Source organism: Macrotis lagotis, chromosome 4 (assembly GCF_037893015.1).
Source record: "Macrotis lagotis isolate mMagLag1 chromosome 4, bilby.v1.9.chrom.fasta, whole genome shotgun sequence".
NCBI lineage: Eukaryota > Metazoa > Chordata > Mammalia > Peramelemorphia > Peramelidae > Macrotis > Macrotis lagotis.
The window spans coordinates 41,551,364-41,565,627 of record NC_133661.1 but is presented as its reverse complement, the minus strand read 5'-3'; positions in this window follow the sequence as shown (position 1 = coordinate 41,565,627).

The following is a 14,264-nucleotide window of genomic DNA, read 5'->3' as shown; positions in this document are numbered from 1 at the left end:
AGATGAAGAGAAATAAATTAACAATCATAACCATGAATGTGATGATGACTAACCCCAAAATGAAAAATCACAGCAACATAATTGGAAAGCAGAAGCTAACACGATGACATTTATAAAAATATATTCGAACTTGTGATAAAAAGGTCATCCACATTCAAAGAAAAGCTATACAGACCAAAGCATACAAATTTTTACTTTCTGAACTTGTTTTAGTTTTTTTCTTTTTCTCATGGTTTTTTCCTGATTCTTCTTTCACAACATTGCTTCTATGAAATATGTTAAATATGATTGCAAATGCATAACTGATTTCTCACTGCCATGGGGAGGAAAGAAAGAAAAGAGGGAGGTAGAAAAATGCAGAACTCAAAAGTTGACAAAAAGATGAATGTTAAAAACTTTCTTTGCATGTAATTGAAAAAAAAATAAAATAAAATAACATTCAAAAAAATGTGCTTGAAATTTAAAAATTTGCAAAGAATTAAAATGAGGCACTAAAGCACAATCAATTAAGCTTCACCTGAAGTTAAAAGGAGCCAGAGTCATCATTTAGGACAAGACTATAATCAAAAGAAACATGATATTAAAAAAACAGAAAACCACACTGTGCTTAAAGTTATAATAGATAATGATTCAATATCAGTACTGAATATATATATTCACTGAATAGCATAATATATATTCAAAGCAAAAAAATTATTGAATTACAGAAAAAATAGATAGTGAAATTTTCATAATGGAAAATGTCACTCCTTTCAGAGCCAGGCATATCTAACAAAAAGTTAAAAAGGAAAGAAATTAAAGACATGAATAAAACTTTTGAAAAATCAAAGATGAGGGATCTTTAGTAATAAAGGAACAGAAAGAAGTTTACATATAACTCAGTCATATATGATACCTAGATAGAAAGTATAAAGCAAGAAAAGCATCATAGACATGTACAGAAAATAAGAAATACTAAATACATCTTTTATTGATCACATGGCAATTCAAAAATTGTCAAATAAAGGACATTTGAAAAAAAGAATTAAAAATGAATTGGAAACTAAAAAACTTAATCCCAAAGAATCGATGAATCAAAGAAGAAAGCAAAGAAACAATATAAAACTTTCCCAAAGGAAATGAAAATGAGACCACATACCAAAATTTATGCAACTCCATTAGAAATCCTCAGAGAAAAAGCTATAACTTTAAAAAACTTTTATGAACAAAAGAGAAAAAGAACAAATTACTTAATCGAGCATGCAAGTAAAGAAACTAGAAAAATAACAAATAATAACACCAATCTGATCCTCATTCACAGAAGAGAAGTTAGTCTAAAACATAACAACAGAGAAGCAATCTAACTTTTTTAAAAATTATATAATTCATATAGTAATGAAAAAGGAGACTTCTTTTAGTTAAAAAGAAAACTATCAGAAACGATTTTGTCCAATTATATTCTAAGAAAATAGATGACAGATGGAATGAATTCATACTTACAAAACATATAAAATATCCAAATTAACAATTAAAGAAATAAACAATTTAAATAACACCAGGAGAAGAAGTTGAAGAAATCATAAATGAATTCCAAAATTTAAAAATAAAATCCAGGACAGATGGATTTATAATTGAATTCTATCAAACATTCAAAAACTAATTAATTCCCAAATTACATTAAGTTATTTGAAAAGAAGAAAAGGAAAATAAGGATCACTTTCAAACTCTTTTTATAATATAAATATTGCAGTGTTACATAAGCCAAGGAAAGATAAAGCTGAAAAAGAAATTTATGTACCACTATCTCTATTGAACAGTGATACAAAAAAATTGAATAAAATGCTAGAAAAGAGAATATGATGTATTAAAAAAGGCAAAACATTTTAACCCTTAGGTTTTTTACTAAGAAGGATTGATTCACTATGAGATATTTTTATCAGAATATAAGGTTAATATATTATAATATGACATCATTACAATATTATCATTATGTTATGTAAATAACAAAAATAATTAAAAGCGCGGTTATCATTAGAGATTGAAAAGCTTTTTTAAAAATAGTATCATTTCTATCATGGGAGCAAAACAATAAATGGAGTTTTCCTTAACGTGTTAACTACAGTTTAACTAAAACTTAGAAAAATTATTATATGTAAAGGAGAAACAGAGGATGAGATATTCTAGCTATAAGAAAAGATAGAATAACATGAGTAAAGAGAAAACAAAACTATTGCTCTATGCAGATAATCTATTTTTAAATACTTTAGAGACAACTAAAAGATCAAAATAATTTTAAAATTCATCAATTGTAAGTTGTTATAAATCCATAAATCTGAATTTTTTTATGTTACAGACAAAAGTTTGGTGGCTTATTACTGGATTTAGAATCAGGAGACCTGAGTTCAATCCTGACATAGACATTATTAGCTATATGATTCTGAGCAAGTCTCTTAACCTCTTTTTGCCTCAGTTTACTTATCTGCAAAATGGGAAGAATAATAGTACCTACTTCCTAGAGTTGTCATGAGGCTAAAGTGATAAAAACATATGTAGAGAGTTTCACAAGCCTTAAAGGAATGTAAAAACATTAACTATTGACATTGTTGCTGTTGTAGTGGTGGATATTTTATAACTAAGTTTAGAGTACCCCCTCCAGGTGTCCACATAGACTATTTTGTACCCGACCTGTGGTAGAACATTCCAAGTTCATATTGGTCTGATCAACCACAGTCAGACACACTGTAATTTGTCTGAAGCATAGTGATATTGTTTTGGTCTTCTTTGATATTGAAGGACAAGAACCAACCAGCAAAGTGGTGGTGGTGGTGGTGGTGGTGGTGGTAGTAGTAGTAGTAGTAGTAGTAGTAGTAGTAGTAGTAGTAGTAGTAGCTGCAGCAGTAGAGTAGTACCTGTATTTTTAAGCAGGAGGAAAAACACTTTACATCTGTCTACTCTATCTACATGCAGTATGCAATTGTTTTGCTAATCACTACTTTTCTGTATGTGCTTTCTGAAATCTAGTACTGTTTGATTCCCTTCTTTTGCACTTTTTCCATCATTCTCGCTGAGATTCAGGACTTTTCATCCTCCTATGTATTCTGTTTTCTAGTTTAGAATACAATCCTTTGATAATTTGATTGACATAATAATGTAAACACAAATTAATTGATTTAGTATTATAATTAAAATTTTAGCATAGCCTACATAAGTAATTAATATTCCTCTGGTTATTTAGATCTTTATTTTGGTAAAGACATTTTGTAGTTGAATTCTTATAGCTACTCTGCTGTGATTTATAATATTCAAAAGGTCAGACATATACACAAAGGCTGCTCAAAAGTTACTCATAAGGTGATTAGGGTCATAGATTTCGATCTGAAAGGGCCATAGATTTTAACCTCCTTATTTACAAATGAGGAAACTGAGGCTGAGAGAGATCAAGTGACTTGTCCAGGATCTCATAGCTAGTTAAGTTTCTGAGAGAGAATTCAGATTTACATCTTTCTGATTCCAAGTTCAGCACTATATCCATTGAAATTCCTTGCTGTCTCTGTAGCTTTTGACTAAACTCAGCAATAATCAAGGCTAAGCCACTCATAGAAAAGCTGAGCAAGTTGAGGGACCAATAGATGAAGGGAATTATCTGAGTGAGTTTGTGTCATTGGGATTTGAACCTAGATCCTCAAATTCCTTGACCAATGCTTCATCCATTGAGGCATTCTTACCTTCTACTGGAGCTGGGGACTATTGCTTATATATAGATAACCAAATCTTACATTTATTCTGACAAAATGCTTTACTTATATAACATGTACATTATCTCTTCATAGCAACTGTGGAGAGAGGTGCTATTATTTTCTTTTTATAGATGAGGAAATTGTATAGAGGAGAAGACCTCAGAGAGGATATCCTCTTAGACATAGCTAGTAAGAATTCAAATCAGGAAGAGCTGAGTTTGAATTCTACCACCAGTTCCAACGTTCCAATCACTATAAAGTTGGAAACAATAAGGAGATTGCTTCCTCGGGATACTGTCTGTTAATATCCTTTCACCATTCATCTATATTTTAAACTTGATATCATGAAAATTTTATTTTTTAATTTCAATTTTTATATTTTACATTTCGTGATCCTCTCCATCCCTTGTCTGATTGTGAAATCTCTGCCTATTCCATTGATTGAAAAGGTAATTCCTTCTTTGTTCCTCTCATTTGCTGATAATGGCACCCTTTTTAGCTGAATCATATATCCATTTGTTGGTTATCTTGGTAAATGAAGTGAGATGCTAGTCTCTGCCTAATTGGTTCCAGACTGCTCTCCAGTTTTCCCAGCAGTTTTTATTGAATGGTGTTTCCTTACATCATTAACTGAGGTCTTTGGATTTATGGTACACTGAGCTACTAGATTTGCTTGCTTCTGTATGTTATGTTGTGCAGCGAGATGGTGCAGTGGTTAGAACATGGGTTTGGAATCAGTAAAACTCATTATGACTTCAAATATGACCTTAGAGTCAATATCTGGGCAAATCACTTCAACCTTAGTTGGCCTCATCAATAAAATGAGCTGGATGGAAGAAAATAGCAAACCTCTCCAGTATCTTTGCCCAGAAAACTCCAAATGAAGGCACGAATGCTAAAACACAACTGAAAAATTACTGAATAACAACCCTTTCAGATCTAAATCTGATCTTATGACTCTCTGAGTTACCTTTGATCAGAATTTGTGTATATATATATATATATATATGTATATATACACATATATATATATATATGACCTTTTGAATAATTTTGGAGAATAGGGTCCTAGGGCATTTTGCCCAAACCCCTCATCTCTAAACTTAACTCCAACCAGTTTGAAAGAAGGATGTTCTGGGCGGCTAGGTGGCGCAGTGGAGGGCAGCTAGGTGGCACAGTGGACAGAGCACTGGCCCTGGAGTCAGGAGTACCTAGACACTTAATAATTACCTAGCTGTGTGGCCTTGGGCAAGTCACTTAACCCCATTGCCTTACAAAAACCTAAAAACAAAAGGCTGTTCTGATCAGAGAAATCAAGGCAAAAAGGGGGAGGAGGTTGTTGAGCAGAGAGGACTAAAAAAGCATGTAGTTGAGTCAGCAAGTATTTTTAGTTTCGTTATTTTTCAGTCCTGTCTGACGTTTCATGACCGACCCCAATTTGAAGTTTTCCTGGCAAAGTGACTGCAGTGATTTGTCATTTCTTCCTCCAGCTTATTTAATAGATGAGAAAACTGAGGCAAACAGGGTTAAGTAACTTTCCCAGTGTCGCACAAGACTGCTAATAAGCGTCTGAGACTAGATTTGAACTAAAGAGAAGTCTTCCTGACTCCAAACCCAGCACTCCATCCTCCATGCCACCAAACTGCTGCCAAAGAGGGAGTCCTTGAGCTGAGCCCTGAAAGAAGATGTAAGAAAAATTTTGTTACAAGAAAAGGGGAGGTAACCTGACCAGAGACAAGACATAGCATGGGACAGATTAGCTAGAATATAAATTATATAAAAAGTAGTAATGAGAAATAAAACTAGAAAGACTCCAACTGTGGTCAAGCTGTAGATGTCTGAACCAAGAGAGAGAGAAATTTTATTTAATTCTAAAGGCAAGAGGGAATCATTGATTTTCTTTTCCTTTGAGGGAGTGACACAGTTAGACCTGATCATCAGGAAAATCATTTTGGCAATCGTGTAAAAAATGGAGATCTGTGTCCCATTTAGAGGCTATTATGAGTTCAGGTGAGAGCTGACAGTGGCTTAAAAATAAGGAGATGTGAGTGGAAAGAAGGAAGCAAATATAAGAGTTGGTCCAGGGGCGGCTAGGTGATACAGTGGATAGAGCACCAGCCCTAGAGTCAGGAGTACCTGAGTTCAAATTTGACCTCATATACTTAGTAATTGCCTAGCTGTGTGGCCTTGGGCAAGTCACTTAACCCCACTGCCTTGCAAAAACCTAAAAATAAGAGTTGATCCAGAAGTAGTGTCTTCAAGTCTTGGTACTTGGTTGAATTGGGAGTGGAGGAAAAGGGAAGAGTTATTGATTACTCTGAGGGTGTGAATCATGAGTCCCTGGGAGAATGATGACGCCATCCACAGAAACAGGAAACTTGGAAGGAGCAAGCCTCCCCCAAGACAAACAAACAAATCTGGCTTTGTTTTTCTTCCTGTCTTTCATCATCATCCTCAACATGTTTTGAACTTAAACATTTCCAACAAGATTCTTACAAAGCCACTCTACTGTTTCATAAGGACTCCAATTACCTTGCCTCCATTCCTCTTTACTTTTCCTTTAAAATTTAAGAGGATCAGAGCAGCTAGGTGGCACAGTGGATGGAGCATCAGCCCTGGAGTCAGGAGGACCTGAGTTCAAATCTAGTCTCAGACACTTGATAATTACCTAGCTGTGTGACCTTGGGCAAGTCACTCATTGCCTTGCAAAAAACAAAAAAAATTAAAAGGATCAATGAACTCTTTGCATACTCGTGAATCTATTTGGAAAGCACCACTTTTCAGTAACTGACTTACAATCTCTAGTTCATTATGGAATAAACTCTTATTAGCCAAAGGACCATCCTTCTAGTGCTATATATTACAGTTGAGACAAACAAATTCCAAATTTGTCGATAATGGGCCAAATGATCAGAACTCCACTTCACTGCACATGCATTGAATTATCCCATTAATTATGTTCAGCTGCAGATACAATTACTAATTGGTCCTAACCTGCCAGACTGAGCCCTGAAGGCAATTCATTACCCAACATAGGATCAGACAAGTGGTTATTTCCTACTGACTTACTTTTTTCAGGAGTACTGGCTGATTAGCTTCAAAAAAAGACTTTTCAAAAATTCTCCTTGAGCTGTACCTGGAGGTCAGGTTAGATTTTGCCCACAGGTCCTGTGTTGGGCACCAGAGGGTCTAGACTATGACTCAATAAATAATTTCAGGCCATACTTGGATCTTCCTCCCTTCTCCTTTCTCTCTTTATTAATTTAATAGAATGGTATCATTCTGAGGGCATAATGTGGGTCACAGTTTATAAATGACAGAGACTGGAGAGAGCTGGGGTTGAGAGAATAGAGGAAAAAACCCCAGGGAACAGAAATATCCCCAGGGGGAGAGCTCAGTCCTGTTGTCAAGGGAATTCTAGCCATCCAATGAGAACTCACAATTCCTGCTCCCCACTTCTTGTCTAAAGGAGAAAAGACAGAACACTTGCCACTTACACTCTTAATTTGAGAAACTGGATGATACTCTGAGTGATTCTTGGGAATAATATGTTATTATATTCATTATAATGAAGGCTCATTTTAAGGGTGGCAGAGGAAAATATTGGGAGAATAAGGACAATGAAACTATATAAAAGGGACTACAAATTATTTTCCCTTCCTGAAAGGGAATGACTTGACTTCTCTCCTCTCTACCTTCCCCTTTATTCTTTCCTCCTCCATCAAACTCCCTAGCTTCTATAGTTCAGGAGTCACCCTGGATAATCTGAATGGACCCTTCCAGATGATACCAGAGAAGGGAAGCTGGGAGATACAACACAATACACATTTATGAATCGCCCACTATGTCCTATGCTCTATGCTTAACACCAGGATCCAAATTAGAAAGAGACAGTCCCTGCCTTCAAGCAGCTTATTATCTATAAATAAATGAAGGTAGAGACAATGCAGAAGAGATGGGGGGGGGGACCTGGAAGAGGGTCATGATGAAGATGATGATGGAGTCCAAACCAAGCAGAGTATCTCATAAGAAATGAAGTGCTAGCTGTGATTTTGAGTCTCAGCACCCACCCTCACCCCCCTCCCATAAAGGGAGACCATGGGAAGAATTTTCTGTTTCATGTTCACGTCCTCCACTCAGAGAGGTAAAACCGAAGTAGCAAAGATGAAGCAATCTCCCATGAAGATGAGGAAGTTCTGGAGATCTGCTAAGCCTTCAAGCTCTTTAAGAAGGAGGGTTAATCTAACTGGAAAATTAGCAAACTGGAAGGTGGGAAACAGAAGTTTTAGGCTGTGGAGACACCCTGACTCATCCAGAGACCCAAGTGGGAAACTGCAAGGTGAAAGGAAGAAAAGAGTCCTTTTCTCTAGGCATGTTTATATGTGGGCAGAATTGAGTAGAACTGGTTTACAAGATAAGGTGTGGTTATACATTAAAAGATAGACATGGGGGGGGCAACTAGGTGGTGCAGGGGATAGAACACGGGTGGGTCCTAGAGTCAGGAGGATCTGAGTTCAAATCTAGCCTCAGACACTTAATAATTACCTAGCTGTATGACCTTGGGCAAGTCACTGAATCTCTCATTGCCTTGCAAAAACAAAAACAAAAAAAGATTGACACAGGAATGCCAAGGACCTTCTGCCAAAATAAGAAAGCTCCAGATTATTGTCCATAGCTACCAAAATGACTTCTGACTGAGAAAGTGCCAGCTGAGGGCAGCAAAAGAGAATTAATACCTCATTAAGACTCGTGGAACAAAAGCAATTTAGAAAGATAGTAGAACAATGATCTACGTGACATGGATGATCCAAGGAACCATAGAAAGGAACACCAAATCCATGTATGTATATGAATATATACATGTAAATGTTTGTGGGTATGTGTAAATGGACATATATGTTTGTATTATCTATATGTTATGTGTTTATACTTGGTGCCTCTCCTTACAGAACATAAATTACTTGATAGCAGCTATTATTTCTTTTCTTTCTTAATATCCCCAGCACCGAGAATGGTGCCGGGTCCATGATAGGGTTCTTTATAAACCTTTATTGACTGACTGATTTCCAGTCCACCAGGCTATGCATCTGTTATTGGCATTAATAATAAAAGCTTAAGAAGTGTTTACTGACTAGGAGGGGATGGATGGGAACAATAAAAAGAATATAACAAAAGGTCAATGAATTCTAGTAAAATGGCTTTGAATCAAAGTTAGATCTTTATACTCTAGGGAGAAGCTCTAATAACTTTAAGTACAATAACTTACCAAATGTGTGATTTCTCCCAGACCTCAGCCAGGCAAAAGCCATTGACACTAAGATTCCCACTGGAGCCCCAAACTGGCGGCTTTTAAGTGTTTCATGTGACAAAAAACAGCGACAACAATGGAGCTGTGCCCTGGGATGAGACTGCCATTGCCAAGCACCATGGACCCATTAGGCAAGACAATGCCTATAATTATGAAGTGTTTAATAGGCATTATTTCAATTAGAAATCAATCTGTTTCCAATGATTCCCAAAGAAGAGATGCCTAACAGGGGTGCTGAGGAGTTCAGAATGTCCTTTTAATCCTTCATTGTATTATTTTCCTGGAAGGACTGAATCTTTTCTTTGGTATAACATCAAGCTGTCCTCTCCAATTGTTTCCTCTTTGTGACTTATCCTAGACATGAACTGAGATTGCATCTTTAAAAGCTAGTTCGGGTTCAGGCATTTTAATTCTCCTTGGGATTCCTCCATTGGATTAGCTCACAAAAATGGTCATTGAGATGGTTCCTGGCAAACTGCATTGATTGGTCCCCTAGAAGATTTATTTAATCTTTCTAGCCCTCATTTTCCCCATCTGTAAAAGAAAGGAAATAGACTAAATCAGTGGTGTCAAATTTAAATAGAAATAGATACTTGCAGGCCACACATTGATTGAGAAAACCACAAATCGATATTTTTTATGTTGTACTATTTGTTCATTTATTTTGTTGAATATTTCCCAATTATATTTTAATCTTATTCAGGCCACACCAGGGAGATTAGGGCCTATGGGCCTTGGGTTTAACACCTCTGCACTAGATGATCTCTAATGCTTCTTGCCTCCCTAAATCCATGATCCCACATCCATCTAGATAATAAATAACTAATTTTTAAAAATGGGTTAGGAACACTCTGGTCACCTAAAACCAGTTTACAAAAGCTCATAGAATTAAAATTGGGAAAAAAAATCTTAAAGAGCATCTAATTCAATAATCCTTTACCTTACACATGAGAAAACCAAATTCAAAGAAATTCCGAATCTCATTCAAGGTCTTATATGTAGTAAGTGGCTAGCCAGAATTTGAACCCAAATCCTCTGACTACAATCAGTGTTTATTCCACTGCACCAATTCATCTCATTAGCATTTGTCCCCTCTTACCAGAACTAGGAAACGACTGCCACCTTGGCACAACTGTCCATCCAAGGAATCTTTGTAAATCAGCTTGTTCAGTATCATTCCTGCCTCCTCCCACACCTATTGGAAGGACATATTCATTGGTTGATTGGTTAGTGGGTACGCCATAAACTTGCTAATTTTGACAGCTGTTGTGAAAGTCGATGGTTTGTCTTTCTATAGAGCAGATGGGATATCAATGCCTATGCTGAAAACATCTATTCAATTGAAAACCAAGGCACTTGATACACTTTCAATTTCTTCCTTTCGAATGAATAAGTATATTTTTATTGGCAGGACTTAAAAGTGCTACTTGATATCATTGGCTCAAATGAGTCTCAGGATGTTCTGGGGCTATTTTTAGTCTCCTATATTTTGGGGAGGAGTAAGTTAAAGAAAGAAAGATAGATCAGAGAAAGAAAAGATAACATACTTTTCTTCCTCAACCCCAGTTCAGTTTCTCACTACTTCTTACTTTAAGAAAGGTAGCAGTCTCCCAAGTTGTCGTCCAGCCTCCAGTCTCTCTCCTTTACAAACCATTCTCTTCTTAGCTTTAGAAACAATCTTCTCGGGGTGGCTAGGTGGCTCAGTAGATAGAGCACCGGCCCTGGAGTCAGGAAGACCTGAGTTCAAATCCAGCCTCAGACACTTAGTAATTATCTAGCTGTGTAGCCTTGGGCAAGTCACTTAACCTCCATTTGCCTTGCAAAAACCTTAAAAAAAGAAAAGAAATAACCTTCCTAAGGCACAGGTCTGAATGTTGCCCAAAACCTTCAGAGGATCCTTTAGAATAGGTTAAAAAAGGGACAAAGAGAATACTCCTTGAGTTTTGAAGAGAGAAAGGTCATTAAGACTTGGTGGCATCAGCAAAAACTTTGTGGAGGAGGAAGAAAAGGAGGAAGAGATAGAAGAAAAGAAAGAGTAGAAGGAAGAAGAAAAAGGAGGAGGGAAAAAAAGGAAAAAGAAGAGGAGGAAGAAAAAGAAGAATAAGAACAAGAATAAAAAAGGTTAGAAGAGCTAAATATAGAGTGCTTTATGGTTTGCAAGATACTTTAAAATATTTCTCATTTTCTCATCACAACAATCCTAGGAAGTGGGTGCTTTTATTATCTCCATTTACAGATAAGAAAATTAAGGTTAAACCAAGGGTAAGTGTCTTGACCAAGATCATGCAGCTAGTAAGTTTCTAAGTTTCTATCAGATTTGAACTCTGGTCTTCATGATCACAGATCTAGGGTTTGCTACCCATCCTGCCTCAATAATGACCCTGGGAAATGGTTTTTCAAACTTTACATGAAGACCTGAAGTAATAAGGAAATTACTTTCTCCTAAGGCAGTCCATTTCACTTCTGGGCAGCCCTAATCATTAAGAAAGTTTTGAACAAAGACCAAAGACTATTACCTTTAATTTTTAAAAAATGTTATCTTGTGTAATTCTGCTATATCTCATACTTTATATTTCTTCCTTAAGGATATGATTTCTCTCTCCTCACATTTAACTTAGATCAATGCATACCATGGAATCAATGTAAAGACTAACAGACTACCTTCTGTGAGGGGGTGGGGGGAGGCAAACAAGATTATGGGAAAAATTGTAAAATTCAAAATAAATAAAATCTTTCAAAAAAAGAAAGTTTTGAACTGAAGTCATCCTGAATCATATTTGAATATATATGTATATTTATATATATACATACACATATGTGTTTATAATAAATAATATATAGTTTGAGGTGTAGGTCTTTAACTCAAGATAAAAACCAAGACTGGAGAGATGAATTTGAGTCTCATTGCTTAGAAAGGATAGTTGAAACTGGAAAGAACTGAAGTCACCAATGGAGAAAGAGAATAGATAAGGGAGATAAAGAATGTAGATCAAATCTTGGAGAATAGCAACATTAAGGACTCAGAAGGAGGAATCCAAGAAAGAGTGGTTAGAAAGGTAAAAGGAGAACTGGGGCAGCATCCTAATGAAGTAAAGATCACTTCTTTATGTTTTTAGAACTGTATTTTACATATTTGTAAATTTGGAATGATCTAGAGAAGAGACTGAAGATGAATAGAAGATTCATTGATTGATGGAACTAGGTCCTAAGTTTCATTGGTGGCAGTAGGAAAGAATAGGTTCATGAGCAAAAATAAAGGAATTAGACTATTAAGAAGGAAGGCTACCTCCCTCTGAGGTATAATGGAGGGAGGGACATATGGTTGAAGATATTGAGTTTTGATGAATAGAGAATTGGGGTTAAGAAACTCACATAATATGTCTTCTATTTTCTAGGTAAATAAGAAGCTAGGTCACCTCCTACGAGGAATGGATGTGGGGATTGAGGACAGTTTAAAGAGAGAAAAACAAGTCAGTTGGAAATCCTTTGTGTGCTTGAAGATCATAAAACAATACTTCTTGTGACAGCCTCTTGCTGTGCAGATGACCTATATTCCTCCTGCGCTGTCTGCTTCTGGAAGGCAGGAATGTGGACATTGTGGGGCTGAGTAGCTTCAGAGGATTATCCAAAAAAGAGAGTATCTAAAATCATTCTAGTGTCACACTGTAATGAAAACATTTGAAAAATGGGACACCATGCTTTTTGGCAAAGAAACTGGAGAGAACAATGAGGAGAAAAGGCATGAAACAATGTTGTTGATCACTGGGACAAGGTGGAGGGGGATACAGTAAAAGACCCCTAGAAAAAGATGGCAAGACGGCTCTCTTTCTTTGTTTCCTTTATTGATTCTTCTTGCTCCTTCTGAGTCTTTAATGTTCTATTCTCCAAAATTTGATCTTTATTCTTTATCTCTCTCCTCTATTCTCTTTCTCCACTGGTGATCTCAATTCCTTCCAGTTTCAACTATCGTTTCTAAGCAATGATTCTCAAATTCATCTCTCCAGTCTTGGTTGTTTCTCTTGAGTTAAAGGACTATTGAGGCACTAGATTATAAGTTTTGCCTGGAGTCAGGTAGCAGATATTGGATATGTAAGAATGGAGTTGAAGTGGAGAAGATATGAGTTGAGGCAAGATTAAAAGAGAAAATTACCTCTTCCCCACATGATGATGATGATGATGATGATGATGATGATGATATTTGTCCTTCATTCTCAAAAAAGACCATGGCATCAGATGATGCCATGACAAGCACATGAATTGGATTTGAGTAAGCTAGTGCTTCCCCACATGTGGCTAACGAAGATCAAACATATTTTGTAAAAAGGTTTAAGGTAGAGATGTGGGGTGTGGGGGAGGGAAGGAAGATGTATTAGTCTTGATGATAACAGATAGAAAAGGGAAAGTTCAAACTAACTCCAGTGGTTATGAATTTCTCAAACTATGACATTCTAACTCTGCAACACATTTTTTTCATCTAATAAATGTTCTTTATTCCATATATGAGTTATTCCTTTAGTTCTTACAAAGTTAGGAAGGAGATTAATATTCTATGGTAAAAAGTATAAAGCAAATTATGAATTTTGATGGGATTAAATTATTCTCTTTGACTATCAGATTATGGGATGCATTTAAAGGAAAGTTTGGAACTCATAAGAATTAGGGAGATCCCATTCACTCAATTAACCTTGTTTAGCTCTTTATCTGTAAAATAAGAAGGTTGGAATTTATGGTCTCTTGGGGCCCTTCCAGCTGTATATTCTTGATCCTATGATCCTATAAAAAAGGATTTGGGATTCAGTGTCAACATCTTGCTTGTGCCTGCATAGTTAAGCAACATGGTAACTCAAAGTTTAGAGTGCCATCTGGTGTTCTGATTAATGTGCTTCAAGGAGCTAACCAATCAATCTATTTTTCTTAATGTAAAGCAAATGGTCCTGTAGAGGGACCTATATGCTTTAGATATACTTCTTTTATCAGTGCAAATCATAACTTTTTATTACTTAGGAAAAAAATGTTGAGAGTTATTCTGGCTGAAAAATCCAATACCTGTGGCCATTTTGAAGGATGGGCTTCACCCCAAGTCGATTACACTGATCCTCAGACAATAGGAACAAAATCCATGATTGAAAAAGTTACCATGGGCCATGAAATAAGGGACAAGAGACTAAGGCTGAGATTTCATGGTCATAAAGAACTTTCCAGCTGATAGATCCAACTCCCTCTAATCCATGCATGTTGTC